Below are 20,668 nucleotides of genomic sequence, written 5' to 3'. Positions count from 1 at the left end.
TCCTTTTATGGAATATAGGATCGATGGATGTAAATTTTATTTTATGTTCGATCTATTTTACATGTACATTCCTTCGAGGAATATAGGATCAAAAAATGTAAAATTCTATTTATGTCGTGGATCGAATCTTGTAAGGTGTGGAACCTTTAGAGGGTCAGAGGCGCAGCGGAACAAGGAGCAAGATGGATGCGACAACTAGACCCGGTGGTGGTGGTCAAAGATGGCAGCAGCTAGGATTGGCGACACACGAAGGACAGCAATAGATAAAAGTCATAATAGTTGAAAATTAATTTTTCTATTTATTGCTTTTTATGCTGTGTTGTGTGTGCTTGTTAGTATGCATGCTAAGTAGGCTAGCATACTTAAAATTCCTCACTTTAAATAACTAAGTGGGAGAGGAATTTAACTAAGTAGGGATTCAATCCAAACTAACTGCACCTGGTACATCCCTACAGAATGGTGTAGAAAAAGGAAGGTATAGGACTCTTATGGAAATAAGTAGATTGATGATGAGTTATTTGGAAAATTACCAAATTCATTTTAAGGATATACTCTGGAAATAGAAGTGAACATAGTACCTTCCAAAGTCAGAACTCTCTACTCATATAGAATTTCTAAATAGGCATAAGCCTATTTTGAAGCATATTCAGATTTGGGTAGTCCAGCACATATGCTGAAGAGAGACAATGATAAGTTGGACAGGAATTCACTTGTTTGTAAGTTATCCTAGAGAAATGAAAGTAGGTTTATAGTCTTAAAAATCAGAAGGTCATTGTTAGCATCAATGATCGATTTTTAGGAAAGGACTATGTAATAAACCACAAGCCCATAAGTAAATTTGTTCTTAAAGAAATTATAAAGAACATGTCTAATCTAGTACCAACTGTACAAGATGAAATATCACAAGAAACTGCAACACGTATCACAATTGATACACAATTATAGACAGTACATCATCATAGTGGGAGGGTTGTCAAACAACCAAAAGGATTCATGTTTTGGGAAAGTTTTTGGACTTGATCCCAAATGAACATGAGTCTGATCCCGGAAATATGATGAAGCACTCCAAAATAAAGATGTAGCATCTTGGCAAAGAGCAATGAATACAGAATTACAATATAAGTATTCTAATCAAATTTGGAAGCTTGTAGAACCACCAGATGGTGTAAAAGCCATTGGGTGAAAATATATCTACAATAGGAAAAGATGGATAGACAGAAAGGTGGAAACTTTCAAAGCAAGGCTTGATGAAAAAGGAAACTTTTTCACTGGTAGTCATGCTTAAGTCTATCCGGATTCTTTAGCAAGTGGATGTCAAGACAACATTCCTTAATGGAAGTCTTGAAAAAAGCATCCACACAAAACAACCAGAATGGTTCATTGCAAAGGGCAAAGAGCATTTTGTGTGCAAGCTCAATCAGTCTATGGACTGAGGCAAAGCTTCAAGGTCTTGGAACATCCGGTTTATCAAAGGAATCCTGACCTATGGATTTATTTAGTAACCGGATAAGTTTTGTGTATACAAAAGGTGTGATGGAAACGTGGTGATATTTCTTGTACTATACGTAGATAATATTTTTGGTAGTTGGAAACAATATCAAAATGTTGTCAGAAGTAAGGGTATGGTTGTCCAAACAATTCGATATGAAGGACTTGGGAGAATGAATATATTCTTGGGATCAAAGTAATAAGGGATCGCAAGAAAAGAATATTTTAATTATCCCAAGCTTCATATATCGAAAAAAAAATCCTTGCTCGTTTTAAGCATGCAGAACTCCAAAGAAAGGTTTCTTACCTTTTGGGCTTGGAGTAGCTTTATCTAAAGAGATGTCTTCGAAGACATCAAAGGAGATAGAGGAAATGAAGGCAGATCTTTATGCTTCGACTATCGGAAGCCTAATGTATGCTATGCACGAGATCAGAAATCTGTTTTGCCAAGGGCATAGTTAGTAGATATCAAAGTAACCCTTGACAAGGACATTAAACTGCAGTAAAGCATATATTGAAGTACCTTAGAGGCACTAGAAATTATATGCTAGCCTACAAGACAGTTAATTTGGTCCCTGTGGGATGCACGGATTTTGACTTCCAATCGGATAGGGACAATAGTAAGTCAACCTCGGGGTTTTGTGTTTATTTTAGGAGGTAAAGTCATAACTATGGAAGAGTGATAAGTATAGGTATTTTTCTGGAGTCCACCATAGAAGATGAGTATATGGCAAGTCTCTGAGATAGTCATAAAAGCTGAATGACTTAATAACCTCAAGATAGACTTAGATATGATTTCTGGTTTGTCCAAAGATTATTACAATTTATTGTAATAATAGTGGTGCAGTAGCAAACTCGAAGAAACCATGAGTCTATAAGGTAAGTAAACACAATAGAGCACAAATACCACCCAATACGAGAAATCGTATAAACGAGGAGAAGTTGTTGCTTCCTAGATTGCATCAGATGATGACCTATAGATCTTTTCACTAAGGCCCTTAAGGCAAGAGCTTTTGATGGGCATGTTGAAGGGTTGGGAATCAGATGTATGGCAGCAGATATAGCAGCATAGTCTTTTAGTATAAGTGGGAGATAGTTAGGATGTATACTAAAAGCCTACCTTTTGGTATAAACATTTATCTAGAAATAAGAATCACATTGGTCAAATGTCTACATTTATGATAAATGTAGTTGTTCAATTAATTTATATTGTAGATAACATGGTGTGTGGTGTCACACACAGAGGATCATGTTATCAGTACCTTATAAATTATAAACAGTAGCTCACGGCCAAGATGGAAAGGAACACACCATAGGAAGGTCGTAGTGTAATTAGGTATTAGTTTATCTTAACTATATAATTACACTAGTACACTTAGAGTGTATTGAGTAGGACCATTTGAGGTTGTTTCTTTTATACTGACTTTATAAAGGAACAAAGACCTCAGTTATTATGGAAGTGTGTGCTCTTAATCCTAATATAATAACAAGCACATATATTTGATATTTATTTCTTTAATTTATCAATGGGTGAGATTTAGTTCGATAAATCAATAAGCCCGATAAGTTAGGAAATGATATCACTTATAGTGTGTGTTGTTGATTATAGAAGGAAACTGTGTCCTAATAATCTAGGATCAGAATGTCCCCAAGAGGAGCTCATAAGGATTGTCATGTTAAACTCTGCAGGTGGACTTAGTCCGACATGACGATGAAGTTGAGTGATACTACTCTTGGAGCTAGATATTAATTAAGTGAGTAGTCAGTAACTTACTTAATTAGTGGACATTTGTTATCTTAAATACAGGGAGACTAACACACTCATAATAAGAAGGAGCCCAAAATGTAATTTGGGATTAGTGCGGTAGTTCAATAATAGTTCTTTAGTGGAATGAATTATTATTGATGTAATTAAGTTGTGTTCGGGGCGAACACGGGATGCTTAATTTCATCGGGAGACCAAAACCAATTCCTCCTCTCGGTCCCTATCGTAGCCTCTTAATTATAGAGTACTATACCCACCTATACCCACCTTCTTACTCATCCTATAGGGGCCGGCTAAGCTAGCTTGGAGACCAAGCTAGGGCCGGGCATGGTTTGGTTGATGGGTGAATTCATGTGGTCGTCCCTAGCTTGAACTCAAGCTTAGGTGGCCGGCCCTATTAAAATAAAAAGTAATTTAATTTTAAAATTTTTTCTTATGTGGATAACATGATTTAAAAGAGAGTTTAAAATTTTTTTAAATCTTTCCTTTTATAAGATTCTACAAAAGATTAAGAGAAGAGCTAAATCTCTTTCCTTATTTGTAGATTAAAAGGTTGATTTTAATTTTGGTAAAAACTTTCCTTTTAATCATGTTCATGATTTAAAAGAAAGTTTAAAAATTAAAAATTCTCTTTTATTAGTTTCTACAAAAGATTAAGAAAAGATTTAATATCTTTCCTTATTTGTAGATTGAAAAGAGATTTTAATTTTTAGAGATAACTTTCCTTTTTAGAAATTATCCACATGTTTAAAAGAAAGTTTTTAATTTATAAAATTTCCTTTTTATTAACCAATCATGAAGGGATAAAAATTATTGGATAAATTTTTATAAATTTCCGGAAGCAAATAAAGAAGTTTTAATTTGTGTTTAAAATTTTATTTGCTTGGAGATATTAATGTGACCGGCCATTGAAATTGAGAAAAGAATTTTGATTTTAATTAATTAAAATTTTTCCTTTTCATGGCAAAAGAATTAAGGAAGTTTTTATTTAAATTTCCTTATTTGCCAAGACCAAGGATTATAAAAGAGGGGGTAGAGGTGCCTTCATGGCGGACGACTCTATTATTTTCTCCTCTCTTTTTCTCCTTGGGTGTGGCCGGCCCCTCCTCTTTCTTTCTTCTCCATCTTGTGGCCGAACCTCTTCATGCTCTTGGAGTTTTAATTGGTGGCTGGATTCTAGCTCGAAGAAGAAGGAGAGAAAACTTGCATCCCTTGGAGCTTGGTTGGTGGAAAAAGTTCTTCATCCTTTGGAAGTTTTTGCTTGGCCGAAACTTGAAGGAATAAGAAGAAGGTGCTAGGTGGTTCTCGTCTCGGAAGATCATTGCCCACACAATGTCCGAGGTTAGAAGAGGAATACGGTAGAAGATCAAGAGGTCTTTCTAAAAGGTATAACTAGTATTTTTCCTTTCCGCATCATACTAGTTATTTTTGGAAATAATACCAAATACAAGAGGCATGCGATTCTAGTATTTCAAATTTGTTTTCGAGTTTGTGTTCGTTTGTTTTTTTTCTTTTCCTTGTGATTTGATTGTTCTTTTCGGTTGACCTAAAGTTATTTAAGGAAATTAAATATTAACTTTCCTTAAAAGGCTTTGTCTAGTCGGTGGTGGTTGTTCCCATATCCAAGAAGGCCATGTGCCTTGCCACGTCAGTACTGGAAGTCAATTTTAGAAATTAATATTTAATGAAATTAATAATCTATGTGATTTGGATCGAACGTGTTAAGTTCCGCAGGAGATCCGAGTCTAAACCTAAAAGAACAAATAGATTAAACTTTGGATCAAACGTGTTAAGTTCCGCAGGCGATCCAAGTTTAATTTAAAAGAACACATGGTAGCTAGGAAAAGGTTTAGACCTTTGTACAAAATTTTTGTATAGTGGAACCATTAGGTTTTCCGAATAGCAACCAACACTCACTCAATTAAATGAGCTCAACATCTCATATTGACACATTTGGGGATGGCCATGCACTTAGTGGTCTCACTATATCAAGAATATCGATGTCACTTCCGTCATATAGGAGGGATAGATCCCATCTACATCACTCACATCCCTCCGCATAATTTGTTACATACCAAGTAATCACCTTTATAGTCCACCCAGTTATGGGTGACATTTAACGAAGCCAAAGTATGTAACTCCTTATGTAGGGAACCATGGTGACTTCAGGTCCAAGGACTAGTAGTCATACTAATAGCCACATGAGAAAGTATATGACACTTATATAACGATCCATTATACTTTCTCATGGCGGGTCATTCAGTATACATTCTCCAATGCATACCCATGTGTCAACTTGATATCTCCATATCCATGACTTGTGAGATCAAGTCATCGAGTTGACCTACATGCTAGTCTCATCGCATTAACATTATTCCTGAATGTTAATACTTGACTAGGAATGATTAAGAGTAGTGTTCCCTATATCATCTCACTATCGATTCAACCAATCTATTTATATAGGTAAGAACCTTCTACTCAAGGACGCTATTATACTTAGTTATTTGGCACCAATACAAGTAAGTATAATAACTATAAACAAATGCCTTTATATATATAAGAAATATGATACAATGAGTCCATACAACAATCATCAAATGATTGGCTCTAGGGCTCTAACTAACAATGACAGCATAGTCTTTTAGTATAAGTGGGAGATTGTTGGGATGTATACTAAAAGCCTAGTTTTTTGTATGAACATAAGAATCACATTGGTCAAATGTCTACATTTATGTTAAATGTAGTTGTCCATTTAATTTATATTATAGATAACATGGTGTGTTGTGCTATACAGAAGATCATGTTATCAGTTCCTTATAAATTATAAATAGTAGCTCTCAACTAAGATGGAATGAGACAAACCATTGGAGTGGTTGTAGTGTAATTTGGTATTAGTTTATCTTGACTATAAAATTGCACTAGTACACTATGTGTGTATTGAGTAGGACCATTTGAGGTTGTTTCTTTTTATACTGACTAAATAAAAAAACAAAACCTCCATTATTATGGATGTACGTGCTCTTAATCATGATATAATAACAAACACATATACTTAGTATTTATTTCTTTGATTTATCAGTGGGTGAGATTTAGTTTGATAAATCAATAGGCCCAATAAGTTGGGAAATAATATTATTTATATGGTGTGTTGTTGATTATAGAAGGAAACTGTGTCCAAGTAATCTAGGTTGATGATGTCCCCTTAAGGAGCTCATAAGAATTATCATGTAAACCCTGTAGGTGGACCTAGTCCGGCATGATAATGAAGTTGAGTGGCACTACTCTCGGAGCTAGATGTTAATTAAGTGAGTATTAGTTGTTGGTTGGTCTTAGGAAGATCGTACCGGTTCTACCGTACAAAAGTTTTGTACAAGTGTCAAACCTTTCCTAAACAACCTATTGTGTTCTTTAGAAGTTAAATTAGGAATCGTAGACGGAACTTAACATCATTGATTCCAAATTTAACTTATCTGTTCTTGATGGTTTAGATTTGGATCGCAAGCGGAACTTAACACTATTGATCCAAATCCACCTATATTATTAATTTCATTAAATATTAATTTCCAAAATTAGCTTCCAGGACTGCATGGCGAGGCATATAACCTTCTTGGGTATGGGAGCATTCACCACCACCTAGACAAAGCCTTTTATGGAAAGCTAATATTAATTTCCTTAAATAACTCTAGGTTTAACCAAAAAGAACAATCGAATCACAAATTTGAAAAACAAAGAAAACACAAACTCGAAAAATAAATTCGAAAAACTAGATCTAATGCCTCTTGTGTTTGGAATTCTTACAAAGAAAATAAATAGTATGATGCGGAAGAAAATTACTAATTATACCTTCTCTTTGTAAGCTAATTGTAACGACCCGCCTTCTGATCACTGGCTGTAAGGCCGATCGTCACAATAATGCTAAACTATACTGTGCGGAAAGCTGGGCTAATTAAAATTTTACTCTACTAATGACGGATACAACTGATAAGAAAGGTCTGAAGACCTTCTTTGCTGGTGTGCATATGCTAAGGAGGAGAAACTGAACATCCCTACTCACAGACCTGCAGATCGATCCACAGATCGATCAGAGCTACGGTCGTTCTGTTCCCAACTGGATCGGTCGGCTGACCGATCTAGGTGTGGCTGGATCGGTCGGCAGACCGATCCAGGTATGTCTGGATCGGTCGGCTGACCGATCCAGGCACCTGAAGCTTCCTGGAACGCTACTGTATCGTGCTGGATCGGTCGGCTGACCGATCCAGGAGGATATAGTAGCATACTGTATCTATCTGGATCGGTCGGCCGACCGATCCAGTGGAACTGCCCAGGCTCCGATCGGTCTGGAGACCGATCAGAGTTCTGATTTCACCTAAAACTCTGATTTCAGCACTTATTCGTGCCGAAGATCTCACATAACCACTAACTAATGCATAATAAACATTCCAATAACATATAGCTAACATTCCAACATGACATGGAGCATGGTTCATCAACTCATAACCTTTAACTACTAGGAATGCATAAAAACCAAAGTATAAGAAAATGTCTTAAGGAAGAACTAGTTTCTAATTTGCTAAACTCTCCAAGGTCTTTTATTCCAGTTCCTGCCACACACACCATCCTTTGCATTGTCCTCCAGCTCCCTCTGCTAGTCCATCTTTTCTTTACCTTTATCTGCACTATAAGGAAAAATAGTATCTGTAAGCTTAAAGCTTAGTAAGAAACCATCTACCTCACAAAAACATGCAAGAGATGCAAATATGCTTTACAAATCATGTTAGTTAAAAACATGCATTGAGCTTATTAAAGCATGGCATACTGAAACATGGTATAAACACTGAAACATGGCATGCATCATAAACTAAGCATATAATCATATCATAGCATCAACTAGAATAAACTATGCTGAAAACCGAACTAAAACTGAAACTATACTTGAGCTAAACTAGTGTTGTTCTGATGCTATAGTCACATATCTGAATAAACTTTGAAAGCTAATAGATATAAGTGAAAATACATAATCATGCTGTTTGGGCCCGGCAACTGTACTTGCTGTGCGCGCATCCCTAACTAGACCCGGGTTTGCAAGTCCCGAATTTAGTAGGGTTAGCTAGGTTATCTAAACCTAGGGACGACTGTGGGAGTCCAACCCAATGGATATCTGATCCAGTACAGTGCCACTGAAAATAAAATACTGAATATAGCTAACTATTTTAACTTGCTGTTTCTAGGTTATCTCAACCTAGAGCTAGGTTATCTAAACCTAGAGGCGACTATGGGAGCCCACCCATTGGACCGTAGTCCCATGTAAGCTAAAATAAACTGATTTGCTGTTTTAAACGCTTCTAATGCATTTAACTGAGCTATTAAAATGCCTAAGTTGCATCTTTTTACTGATCTAGTTACTTTGTCGAACACCTAGTGTGCCCCAACTCTCCTCTTTATTAGGGAGATCACCTTTAGGCACCCGACAACATCTACAACCCCAAACTGAAGAGGGTAAACGTGTCCGACCCATCTAAAGGCGCTCAACTAAATCCCTAAACCTACGAGGAGGGTTAAAACACCCTACATGTCGACAAAACCTGCATAAAACTAAACTAATACACAAACAATCTAAACGGAGCTATTATACTGCAGGTGAGGGGTTTCTTACCTCCTGTATGAAGTTTCTTACGATTCTAATCGCTGGAATTCCGGTGGAGATGGCCCTTTCGACGATTTACTCACGTCCACGTGCTCTACTCGCGAAGGGAAACGTCCTCGTGCTGAAATCGTCGCCTGAAAATATCCTTGGGGCCCTAGGGAAGGAACCCTAGGGTTTCCTTGGTGTGGTGCCGAAAGAAGGAGGAAGAGGAGAAGAGTTGGCGTGAGGGCTTCGGTGGAGAGGGATTTTGCCGAACCAAAATCTTAAAATAAACCAAACCCTCTTTAAGTTTCCTATTTATATTAAGTGGATTATTGAACCCAACTCCAATATAAATATAATTGGTTCCTCATTCTTTCAGCACAGCCCTGCTGGGTTCAACTGGTTACTAGCATTATCCCTAAGCCATAGGTCTCGGGTTCAATTCCCGCTAAGACCGTTTTCATTTTCTAATTATTTTTGCTACTTCCGCTACTCGGAAAATTCCGGAAAAATATCTAAAAATTCCAGAAAATCACAGAATAATTCTAATGCAAGTTTGAGAATTTTCAGGCGTTACACTAATGATCTCAATATCTTCTGCCGTATTTATCGCCTCGCCTTGGACGTCGTGTGGGTGACGATCCTCCAAGATGAACACCACCCAAAAGCTTCCTTCCTCTTCCTATAAAAACCGGCCACCACCACCACCAAGGAGAAGAGAGCAAAAGGGAAAAGAGAGGGGAGAGGGAGGACCGACCACTTGAGGAACACCAAGCAAGAGAATAAGAGTTGTGTCTCATGAGGCCTCCTCACCCCTTCTTTTATATTACTTGCCTAAGGAAAATAAGGGAAGAATTTTTACAAAAATTAAAATCTTCCTCTAGTTTTTCCTTTGCCCTTTTTATTTTTTCTTTTCTTTCATCTTGATTGAATCAATCACCAAATCAATGATTGGCTTGATTTAATCTTGGTCGGCCCCTTGCTTGGGCACCAAGCAAGGATGGCCGGCCACTTATAGGAAGGAATAATAATTTTTTTATAAAATTTTACAAGAAGAAATCCCCTTATAAACTTTAACAAGCTCTCTTTCCTAAAGTGGATGTTAAAAAAAGGAAAGTTTCAAAAATTAAAACCATGTTTTAAAATTTAAAACTTCTTTAATAAAATTTTCTTTTTTAACATGATGATAGAAAATTTAAATATTTAAAACTTCTCTTCCTTTTTTTCTTAAATCATGCGGATGGTTAAAAAAGGAAAGTTTTAAAAATTTTAAACTTTCTTTTGAAACATGTGGCCTAATTCAAATAAGGAAAGTTTTTAAATTTAAAATCTCTCTTTTAAAACTTGTAGTTTTCTACAAAGAGAAGATTTTAAAAATTCAAAACACCCCTCCTTGTTTGAATTATTGTGGTCGGCCCCTACATGCTTGGGCACCAAGCAAAGGGCCGACCCTTTAAGAGGAGATGTGGCCGGCCATTGCTTGGTCACCAAGCAATGGACCGGCCCCCTTCTTGGAAACCAAGATGGGCCTTTTTTTGGATGGACTTGAGGATTTAATGAGGCTACGACAGGGACCTAGAGGAGAAATTGGTTTTGGCCTTCCGATGAGCTTGAGTATCCCATGTTCGCCTCGAACACACAACTCAAGTTCATCGATAATAACTCATTCCACTAGAGAGTTATTATCGCACTATCGCACCAATCCCAGATTACATTATGGGCTCCTGCTTATCATGAGTGTGTTAGTCTCCTTGTGTTTAAGATAACGAATGTCCACTAATTAAGTAAGTTACTGACAACTTACTTAATTAATATCTATCTCCGAGAGTAATACCACTCAACTTCTGTAACGACCACCCTTCTTACTACTACTACTACTACTCTCTAAGAGTGACCGTTACTTATCTACTAACTCTACTTAACCGGTTTATTAAAAATCACATGGAAAACCCTACCGAAAAATTTCGGCAGAATCTCACCTGTACCGATGACCATTTTCCATAATACAAGCATAATATACTCAGCCAAAGGCGGCTGGAAATATATTTCAATCAACCACGCAGTTTAATAAGAAATGAAAACTAACCACAACCACGCAGTTTAATAATTCAAATCATGCAGATAATGAAAAACCGAAAACATAACTTCTTACTACATAATTTTCTTATCAACTTAATAAGAAATTAAACTAAACAAATTCTTAAACTAAATGAGTTCTTTAGCTAAGTCCCAAGGACCTCCATAGTCCACACATCACACACTCCTCTTGCATCTCCTTGTCGCCTTCCTTCACTGTATCTTTTCTTTCCCTTTATCTGCAGTAGGAGGAAATGCAGTCTATAAGCATAAAGCTTAGTGAGCGCTATCTACTCACAAAAAACTCGATATGCATGTATATAAATAAGAACATGCTAAATCTGAATGCTAACATATAAAACTACTCATGCTCATATATAGCAAAGGAAATCATGCTAATTGAAATACTAAATATGTATAGTTTATCATGCTCATAAACTAATAAAAGAAGCATACTAAACATGTAAAACTACTAAACATGTAAAGATACTAAACATGTAAAACTACTGAACATGTAAAACTACTAAACATGTAAAACTACTAAACATGTAAAGCTAAACATGCTCATAAGAATAAAACTATAACAGCATGCTGAAAGCAAATAAAACTAAACATGCTGAATAATCTAATAGCAAGAAACAAATAAAACAACTACTGAATGCTTCAAACAACAAGAAACTAAACTTTCTAATTCTAAACATATTTGAAGCTTGTTTCATTTGTTTCAAAACTTATACTTTAATACTTCAAAATAATAATAAACTTCTTTTGGGCCCGGCATTGTACCACTTAGCGCGCATTCTTAATAAGAATCGAGGTAGCTAATCCCGAAACTACTAAGATACTTCTAGGCCTTGTGCCTAGGGGCAACATGGAGCCCATCCCTTGGACCTTGTGTCCGGTACATGCCCTTTAAAAGTAAAATACTTTCTTTTTAACTATAACTTCTTTATACTTGCCCTTACTTGGCATTTAAGCAAACACCTTGTGTGCGCTTTTGATATTCAATTTTCTGGAATTGAAATCAAGTCTAGACATTGGTCTTTCTTACTTATAGTTTCTCAAAGACAGAAACTCATGCTTATAAAATAGCAAAAAAACTAATAATTGCATGCTCAAAATATACTAATTGTAATTAAACAGAAACAAACTGTTTTCTGGAAATTAGAGACTGTTCATGCTTAATAACTTGCAATGAAAACTTCATTCTTGCTGGAATAACAAATAGAAAATCTCATGCTTACTGGAATAACTTTATACTTCAAAAGAAATCCGAAACTCGACACAAACTGTTCATGCTTGTTAAAATGTAATGTACCCAAAACCAAAACACTGATGTTAAGGACTGTTCTTGCTCCTTAAGTGCAAAGACAAGAAAACTATAATGCTAAACTTATTCTACTAAATAAAGATTGTTCTTGCACCTAAAACAACAACAAAAGAGTGCACAATGGTACAGGTGGTCATGATCAGAATGCACAATGGAATTGAGAGTGCAGGGACCAAGCTAGTATCACATTGAGGAAGGCTATCTACTCCAAGGAAAACATCTAAACTTACCATGACATTATATAGCATGATCATGCTGACTGTACAGCAGGAAATTCAACAAACAATTCAAATTAAACCTCTAAGTTCCAAAACTGTACATGCTTGTTAAACTACAAGAAAAACAAAACTGAAAAACTCCCTAGAAAGGCTGATCTAATTACAACCGAAACTAGGGTTTTGCAGCCACCTACTCATGAAATTGCTGTAGCATGAAACAAACCCGAAACCTGTAAGGCAACAAGTTGATCCAATCAATTCTGCCCACTAAGGTAACAACAGATAATTATCTAAACATGAAACTCAAATCATAAGGCTGAGGAGTCCAATCCACAAGCCTAAACCTTCACGTTCTTAATCTGGAATCCCAAACTACCTAGAAGAAGTAGAACAAAACACAAAACTCGTGTAGAAATTTAAATCCTCAATTCACGGCAGAAATCTTCAAAGACAAAACTTTTTTGAAAACCAATCGAACGGAACTACTCCTACTGCAGGTGAGAAGCAACTCACCTCGGTTCCTTGGACTCACAGCCGACGGGAAGAATTCTAGGGTTTCCGGAGAAGTGCCTCCTCGGTGACTCCTTCGCCTCCGCGTGTCCTCTTCGACGAGAGGGATTCGTAGCTGTGAAGATCTCACAAAGGAACCCCTTGGCCGGCCACCGGAGGAGAAGCCCTGCGTTTCCGCCCGAGACTATCGCGCGCCGTTCGCGAGCAAGAGAGGAGAGGTTCACGAGCGAGAATTAGGTCTCGGGAAAAAAATTAGCCCTCTTTTATAACTAGGGTTTTTTATTAAATACTATACCTTAAATATTAGTCACTGCATAACTGATCAGCAATAACCGTTGGCACAGCTGGTCAGCCGAGTTTTGACCCAAGCCAAAGGTCTCGGCGTCAATCCCTCAGCCGCGCACTTTTTCCCAATTAATTCCTAATCATTAACTATGCTATAAACTAAGTTCTCACAACATATGGTTAACAAAAATCGTGTAACTCAGCTGGTTGGGCCGGTTTTGCTTGAGTCCGAAGTTGTGGGTTCGAACCCCAGCTTCTACAACTCTTTTTTTTTTTTTTTTAACTTTCTCCTCTCGGTAAAAATACCAAACAGACTCCAAAAATTGCATAAAAATACTCTAAAAATTCCTAAAAATCTCTAGAATATTTTAAAAGCATTTCCAAATATTTTTAAGGATATTTAGAACTCAAAATAGGGAAAATTGGGTCGTTACAATTCCCCATACCTTATAAAAAGTTCGTCCTCGAACTTAGAACAATTCTGGATACTTCTGTCTCATACTGTCCTCACGCTCCCAAGTGATTTCCTCGTGCTTCTGGTTCTGCCAGATGACCTTCACTAGTGGCACTTCTTTGTTTCTTAATCTCTTGACTGCTCTGTCCACTATCTGTGTAGGTCTGCTCTCGTAGCTAAGATCCTCTTGGATCTGCACTGATTGAGGCTGAATCACCTGACTAGGGTCGTGAATACACTTCTTTAGCATAGAGACATGAAATACGTTATGTATTGCCGACATGTCCCGTGGTAAATCCAGCTTGTAAGCTACTTTCTCAATCCTTTCTGTGATCAGGTAAGGTCCTACATAACGAGGACTTAATTTGCCCTTCTTGTCAAATCTCATCACTCCCTTCATAGGAGCAACCTTGAGAAAGACTGAATCCCCTACTTGGAATTCAAGTGGCCTACGGCGTGTGTCAGCATAACTCTTCTACTCAGTCTCAATCCTCTGTCTGATCTTCTGGATAGCCTGAGTAGTCTCATCTATCAGCTCTGTCTGAATGCCCAGTTCCACTTCCATCTCTCTTCTTTCACCTGCTTCTTGCCAACAAATGGGTGATCTGCACTTCCTGCCATACAATGCCTCATAAGGAGCCATCTTGATGGTGGCCTGATAGCTATTGTTGTAGTCAAACTCAGCTAAGCACAGATACTTGCACCAACTTCCCTTGAAATCTAGTGCACAAGCTCTGAGCATATCTTCTAGAATCTGATTTACTCGCTCTGTCTGTCCATCAGTCTGTGGATGGAAAGCTGTGCTGAACTTGAGTTTGGTGCCTAGTGCATTCTGAACACACTCCCAAAAGTGAGAGGTGAAGCGCCCATCTCTATCAGAAACAATAGATTTAGGAACTCCGTGAAGTCTGATCACCTCTTTAACATACAGCTGTGCCAACTGCTCTATAGAGTGAGACACCCTGATGGCTAGAAAATGAGCAGACTTGGTCAATCAATCTACTATTACCCATATCGCATCATATCCTTTGGTGGTTCTTGGAAGACCGGTTATGAAGTCCATGGATATATCTTCCCATTTCCACTCTGGTATAGGAAGAGACTGTAGAACTCCTCCTGGTCTCTGGTGTTCTGCTTTGACCCTCTGACATGTCAGGCAGGTACTGACATATTTAGCTACATCTCTTTTGAGTCCAGACCACCAGAATCTTTGTTTCACGTCTTGATACATCTTGGTAGAACCAGGATGCATGGAATAAGGTGTACTATGAGCTTCTTCTAAAATTTTCTTTCTCAGCTCTTCGTCATTGGGAACACAAAGGCGACTCCCCTGATAAAGAATTCCACTGTCTGATACTCGAAACTCCGAATTTCCTTCTTCCTGTATCCCTTGCTTGATCTTTTGGATATCAGGATCTTCACTTTGCTTTCTCTGTATATCCTCAAGTAGGGTTGACTCTAAGGTCAATGCAGAGAATTGCCCATAAATAATTTTCATACCAAAATCTGACAACTCCTTCTGCAGTGGTAGGGCTAATGATGACAAAGACATCAGGGATGCACTGGATTTTCTACTTAGTGCATCTGCCACTTTATTAGCTTTGCCTGGATGGTAGAGGATTTCACAGTCATAATTTTTGACCAACTCTAGCCACCTACGCTGTCTCACGTTTAAGTCCTTCCGAGTGAAGAAGTACTTAAGACTCTGATGGTCTGTGAAGACTCTGCACTGGACTCCATACAGGTAATGTCGCCAGAGTTTCAGTACAAAGACCACAGCTGCCAGCTCAAGATCATGAGTGGGGCAGTTCTTCTCATAATCTTTGAGTTGTCTGGAAGCATAAATTATAACTTTTTCTTCTTGCATGAGTACAGCTCCTAGGCCCATCTTGGAAGCATCACTGTAGATGTCAAAACTCTTGTCACTCTCTGGAACAGTCAGAATGGGAGCACTGGTCAGTCTCTTCTTGAGTTCTTGAAAACTCTGCTCACATTTATCTGACCATTCAAACTTCTTGTTCTTCCTGGTGAGGGCTGTAAGTGGAGAGGCTATCCTAAAAAAGTCTTCCACGAATTTCCTGTAATACCCAGGTAAACCAAGGAAGCTTCTGATCTCCCTGGCATTCTTGGGTCTCTTCCAACTGCTGACCGCTTCTACTTTGGCTGGATCTACTTGTATGCCTTCTCTAGAAACGATGTGACCTAGAAACGCTACCTGCTCCAACCAGAATTCGCACTTTGAGAATTTAGCATAGAGTTGCTTTTGTTGAAAGGTCTGCAGAACTATTCTCAAGTGCGTGTCATGCTTCTCTGGGGTCCATGAATAGATTAGAATGTCGTCGATGAATACAATGACAAACTTGTCAAGGTATTCTCTGAACACTCTATTCATCAAGTCCATGAATACTGCAGGTGCATTAGTCACACCAAAAGGCATGACTACGAATTCGTAGTGTCCGTATCTGGTCCTGAAAGCTGTTCTGGGTATATCCTTCACTTTCAACTGATGGTACCCAGAGCGCAGGTCTACCTTGGAGAACACTGTTGCCCCTCTCAACTGATCAAATAAGTCATCGATTCTGGGCAGTGGATACTTGTTCTTGATGGTCACTTGATTCAGAGCCCTATAATCTATGCACATCCGCATAGATCTATCCTTCTTCTTGACAAACAACACAGGAGCTCCCCAAGGTGAGTGACTAGGGCGGATGAAGCCTTTGTCAAGTAGCTCCTGAAGTTGCTCATGTAACTCTTTCAGCTCTGCTGGAGACATGCGGTATGGAGCTTTTGAAATTGGACCGGTACCAGGAACCAATTCAATCTCAAGCTCCACTTCCCTGCTGACCAACTCTTCACCAATCTGTGGTCGGTGAGTTTCATTACTCACATTAAGTGTCCTTTCTGGTCTCAGTATTTGTCTGACTCGTTCTTTCTCTGTACTTATTAACTCCAGGCAAAGACGAGCTAGCCTGTCGAATCTTTTGACCGCTTCTTCTACTGGTAGATCACCTTGTCTGAATTCTATAAGCTCCTCATACTGTTTATTGGTGATCCGTTGGCGGAAGAACTCTTCGTAAAACTTTATCTCGAAGTCAACCCAGCTCATCTGGTTGACTGCTCTCTCACTCTTAACTCGCTCCCACTACATACAAGCATCTCCAGATAGGCAGAAAGAGGCACACTTAACTCTCTCGACTTTTGGCCAGTCAAGAAGCTCCATTGTGCTCTCAAGTGTCTTGAACCAAGCCTGGGCATCCCAGGGCTCAGTCGTGCCTAAGAAACTTTCTGGTTTCAGCTTCAGCTACTAGATGAGGTATGCTTCTTGTCTTCTAGGTGTTGTGGTGACTTCCAGGGCAGTTGATGGGACTTCAGTCACCACTGGGGTCTCCACATTAATGGTTGGGGGAGTGGGAGGAGCTGGCTTCTGATTGGCCATTAGATTGGCAATCACTTACTGCTGCTCGCTACTTGTCTCTGAAGTTGACCAACAACTTCAGAGAGAATAGGCCCAGGGATTCTGGGCTCTTCGTTCTCCTGATCTTGGTTCTCAGTATAAACGGTACGGGGATGTCCTCTTCTTGACATCCAATTATGCAGAGGAAAAAGACTAAATAGCTTCTCTAACCCTTTCTAATCATATATATATATATGAATAAAGAAAAGGGAAACAAAATCTTCTATCTTACTTAAGCACTTAAAAACAAATACTCTATACTGCAGTTAATAATAAGAAAAGCAGAATAAAGAAAGAATTTTAAATACTTTCTTACTTGGAAGTGGCAAGGATGATGCTGATGTGTGTGTGATGCTGGAGAATGGGAACTGCTCTGATACCAACTGTAACGACCACCCTTCTTACTACTACTACTACTACTACTCTCTAAGAGTGACCGTTACTTATCTACTAACTCTACTTAACCGGTTTATTAAAAATCACATGGAAAACCCTACCGAAAAATTTCGGCAGAATCTCACCTGTACCGATGACCATTTTCCATAATACAAGCATAATATACTCAGCCACAGGCGGCTGGAAATATATTTCAATCAACCACGCAGTTTAATAAGAAATGAAAACTAACCACAACCACGCAGTTTAATAATTCAAATCATGCAGATAATGAAAAACCGAAAACATAACTTCTTACTACATAATTTTCTTATCAACTTAATAAGAAATTAAACTAAACAAATTCTTAAACTAAATGAGTTCTTTAGCTAAGTCCCAAGGACCTCCATAGTCCACACATCACACACTCCTCTTGCATCTCCTTGTCGCCTTCCTTCACTGTATCTTTTCTTTCCCTTTATCTGCAGTAGGAGGAAATGCAGTCTATAAGCATAAAGCTTAGTGAGCGCTATCTACTCACAAAAAACTCGATATGCATGTATATAAATAAGAACATGCTAAATCTGAATGCTAACATATAAAACTACTCATGCTCATATATAGCAAAGGAAATCATGCTAATTGAAATACTAAACATGTATAGTTTATCATGCTCATAAACTAATAAAAGAAGCATACTAAACATGTAAAACTACTAAACATGTAAAGATACTAAACATGTAAAACTACTGAACATGTAAAACTACTAAACATGTAAAACTACTAAACATGTAAAGCTAAACATGCTCATAAGAATAAAACTATAACAGCATGCTGAAAGCAAATAAAACTAAACATGCTGAATAATCTAATAGCAAGAAACAAATAAAACTACTACTGAATGCTTCAAACAACAAGAAACTAAACTTTCTAATTCTAAACATATTTGAAGCTTGTTTCATTTGTTTCAAAACTTATACTTTAATACTTCAAAATAATAATAAACTTCTTTTGGGCCCGGCATTGTACCACTTAGCGCGCATTCTTAATAAGAATCGAGGTAGCTAATCCCGAAACTACTAAGATACTTCTAGGCCTTGTGCCTAGGGGCAACTTGGAGCCCATCCCTTGGACCTTGTGTCCGGTACATGCCCTTTAAAAGTAAAATACTTTCTTTTTAACTATAACTTCTTTATACTTGCCCTTACTTGGCATTTAAGCAAACACCTTGTGTGCGCTTTTGATATTCAATTTTCTGGAATTGAAATCAAGTCTAGACATTGGTCTTTCTTGCTTATAGTTTCTCAAAGACAGAAACTCATGCTTATAAAATAGCAAAAAAACTAATAATTGCATGCTCAAAATATACTAATTGTAATTAAACAGAAACAAACTGTTTTCTGGAAATTAGAGACTGTTCATGCTTAATAACTTGCAATGAAAACTTCATTCTTGCTGGAATAACAAATAGAAAATCTCATGCTTACTGGAATAACTTTATACTTCAAAAGAAATCTGAAACTCGACACAAACTGTTCATGCTTGTTAAAATGTAATGTACCCAAAACCAAAACACTGATGTTAAGGACTGTTCTTGCTCCTTAAGTGCAAAGACAAGAAAACTATAATGCTAAACTTATTCTACTAAATAAAGATTGTTCTTGCACCTAAAACAACAACAAAAGAGTGCACAATGGTACAGGTGGTCATGATCAGAATGCACAATGGAATTGAGAGTGCAGGGACCAAGCTAGTATCACATTGAGGAAGGCTATCTACTCCAAGGAAAACATCTAAACTTACCATGACATTATATAGCACGATCATGCTAACTGTACAGCAGGAAATTCAACAAACAATTCAAATTAAACCTCTAAGTTCCAAAACTGTACATGCTTGTTAAACTACAAGAAAAACAAAACTGAAAAACTCCCTAGAAAGGCTGATCTAATTACAACCGAAACTAGGGTTTTGCAGCCACCTACTCATGAAATTGCTGTAGCATGAAACAAACCCGAAACCTGTAAGGCAACAAGTTGATCCAATCAATTCTGCCCACTAAGGTAACAACAGATAATTATCTAAACATGAAACTCAAATCATAAGGCTGAGGAGTCCAATCCACAAGCCTAAACCTTCACGTTCTTAATCTGGAATCCCAAACTACCTAGAAGAAGTAGAACAAAACACAAAACTCGTGTAGAAATTTAAATCCTCAATTCACGGCAGAAATATTCAAAGACAAAACTTTTTTGAAAACCAATCGAACGGAACTACTCCTACTGCAGGTGAGAAGCAACTCACCTCGGTTCCTTGGACTCATAGCCGACGGGAAGAATTCTAGGGTTTCCGGAGAAGTGCCTCCTCGGTGACTCCTTCGCCTCCGCGTGTCCTCTTCGACGAGAGGGATTCGTAGCTGTGAAGATCTCACAAAGGAACCCCTTGGCCGGCCACCGGAGGAGAAGCCCTGCGTTTCCGCTCGAGACTATCACGCGCCGTTCGCGAGCAAGAGAGGAGAGGTTCACGAGCGAGAATTAGGTCTCGGGAAAAAAAATAAGCCCTCTTTTATAACTAGGGTTTTTTATTAAATACTATACCTTAAATATTAGTCGCTGCATAACTGATCAGCAATAACCGTTGGCACAGCTGGTCAGCCGAGTTTTGACCCAAGCCAAAGGTCTCGGCGTCAATCCCTCAGCCGCGCACTTTTTCCCAATTAATTCACTAATCATTAACTATGCTATAAACTAAGTTCTCACAACATATGGTTAACAAAAATCGTGTAACTCAGTTGGTTGGGCCGGTTTTGCTTGAGTCCGAAGTTGTGGGTTCGAACCCCAGCTTCTACAACTCATTTTTTTTTTTTTAACTTTCTCCTCTCGGTAAAAATACCAAACAGACTCCAAAAATTGCATAAAAATACTCTAAAAATTCCTAAAAATCTCTAGAATATTTTAAAAGCATTTCCAAATATTTTTAAGGATATTTAGAAATCAAAATAGGGAAAATTGGGTCGTTACAACTTCATCATCATGTTGGACTAAGTCCACCTGTAGGGTTTAACATGAAAATCCTTATGAGCTCCTC

Source organism: Zingiber officinale, chromosome 4B (genome assembly GCF_018446385.1).
Source record: "Zingiber officinale cultivar Zhangliang chromosome 4B, Zo_v1.1, whole genome shotgun sequence".
Lineage (NCBI taxonomy): Eukaryota > Viridiplantae > Streptophyta > Magnoliopsida > Zingiberales > Zingiberaceae > Zingiber > Zingiber officinale.
This window is presented reverse-complemented; position numbering follows the sequence as displayed.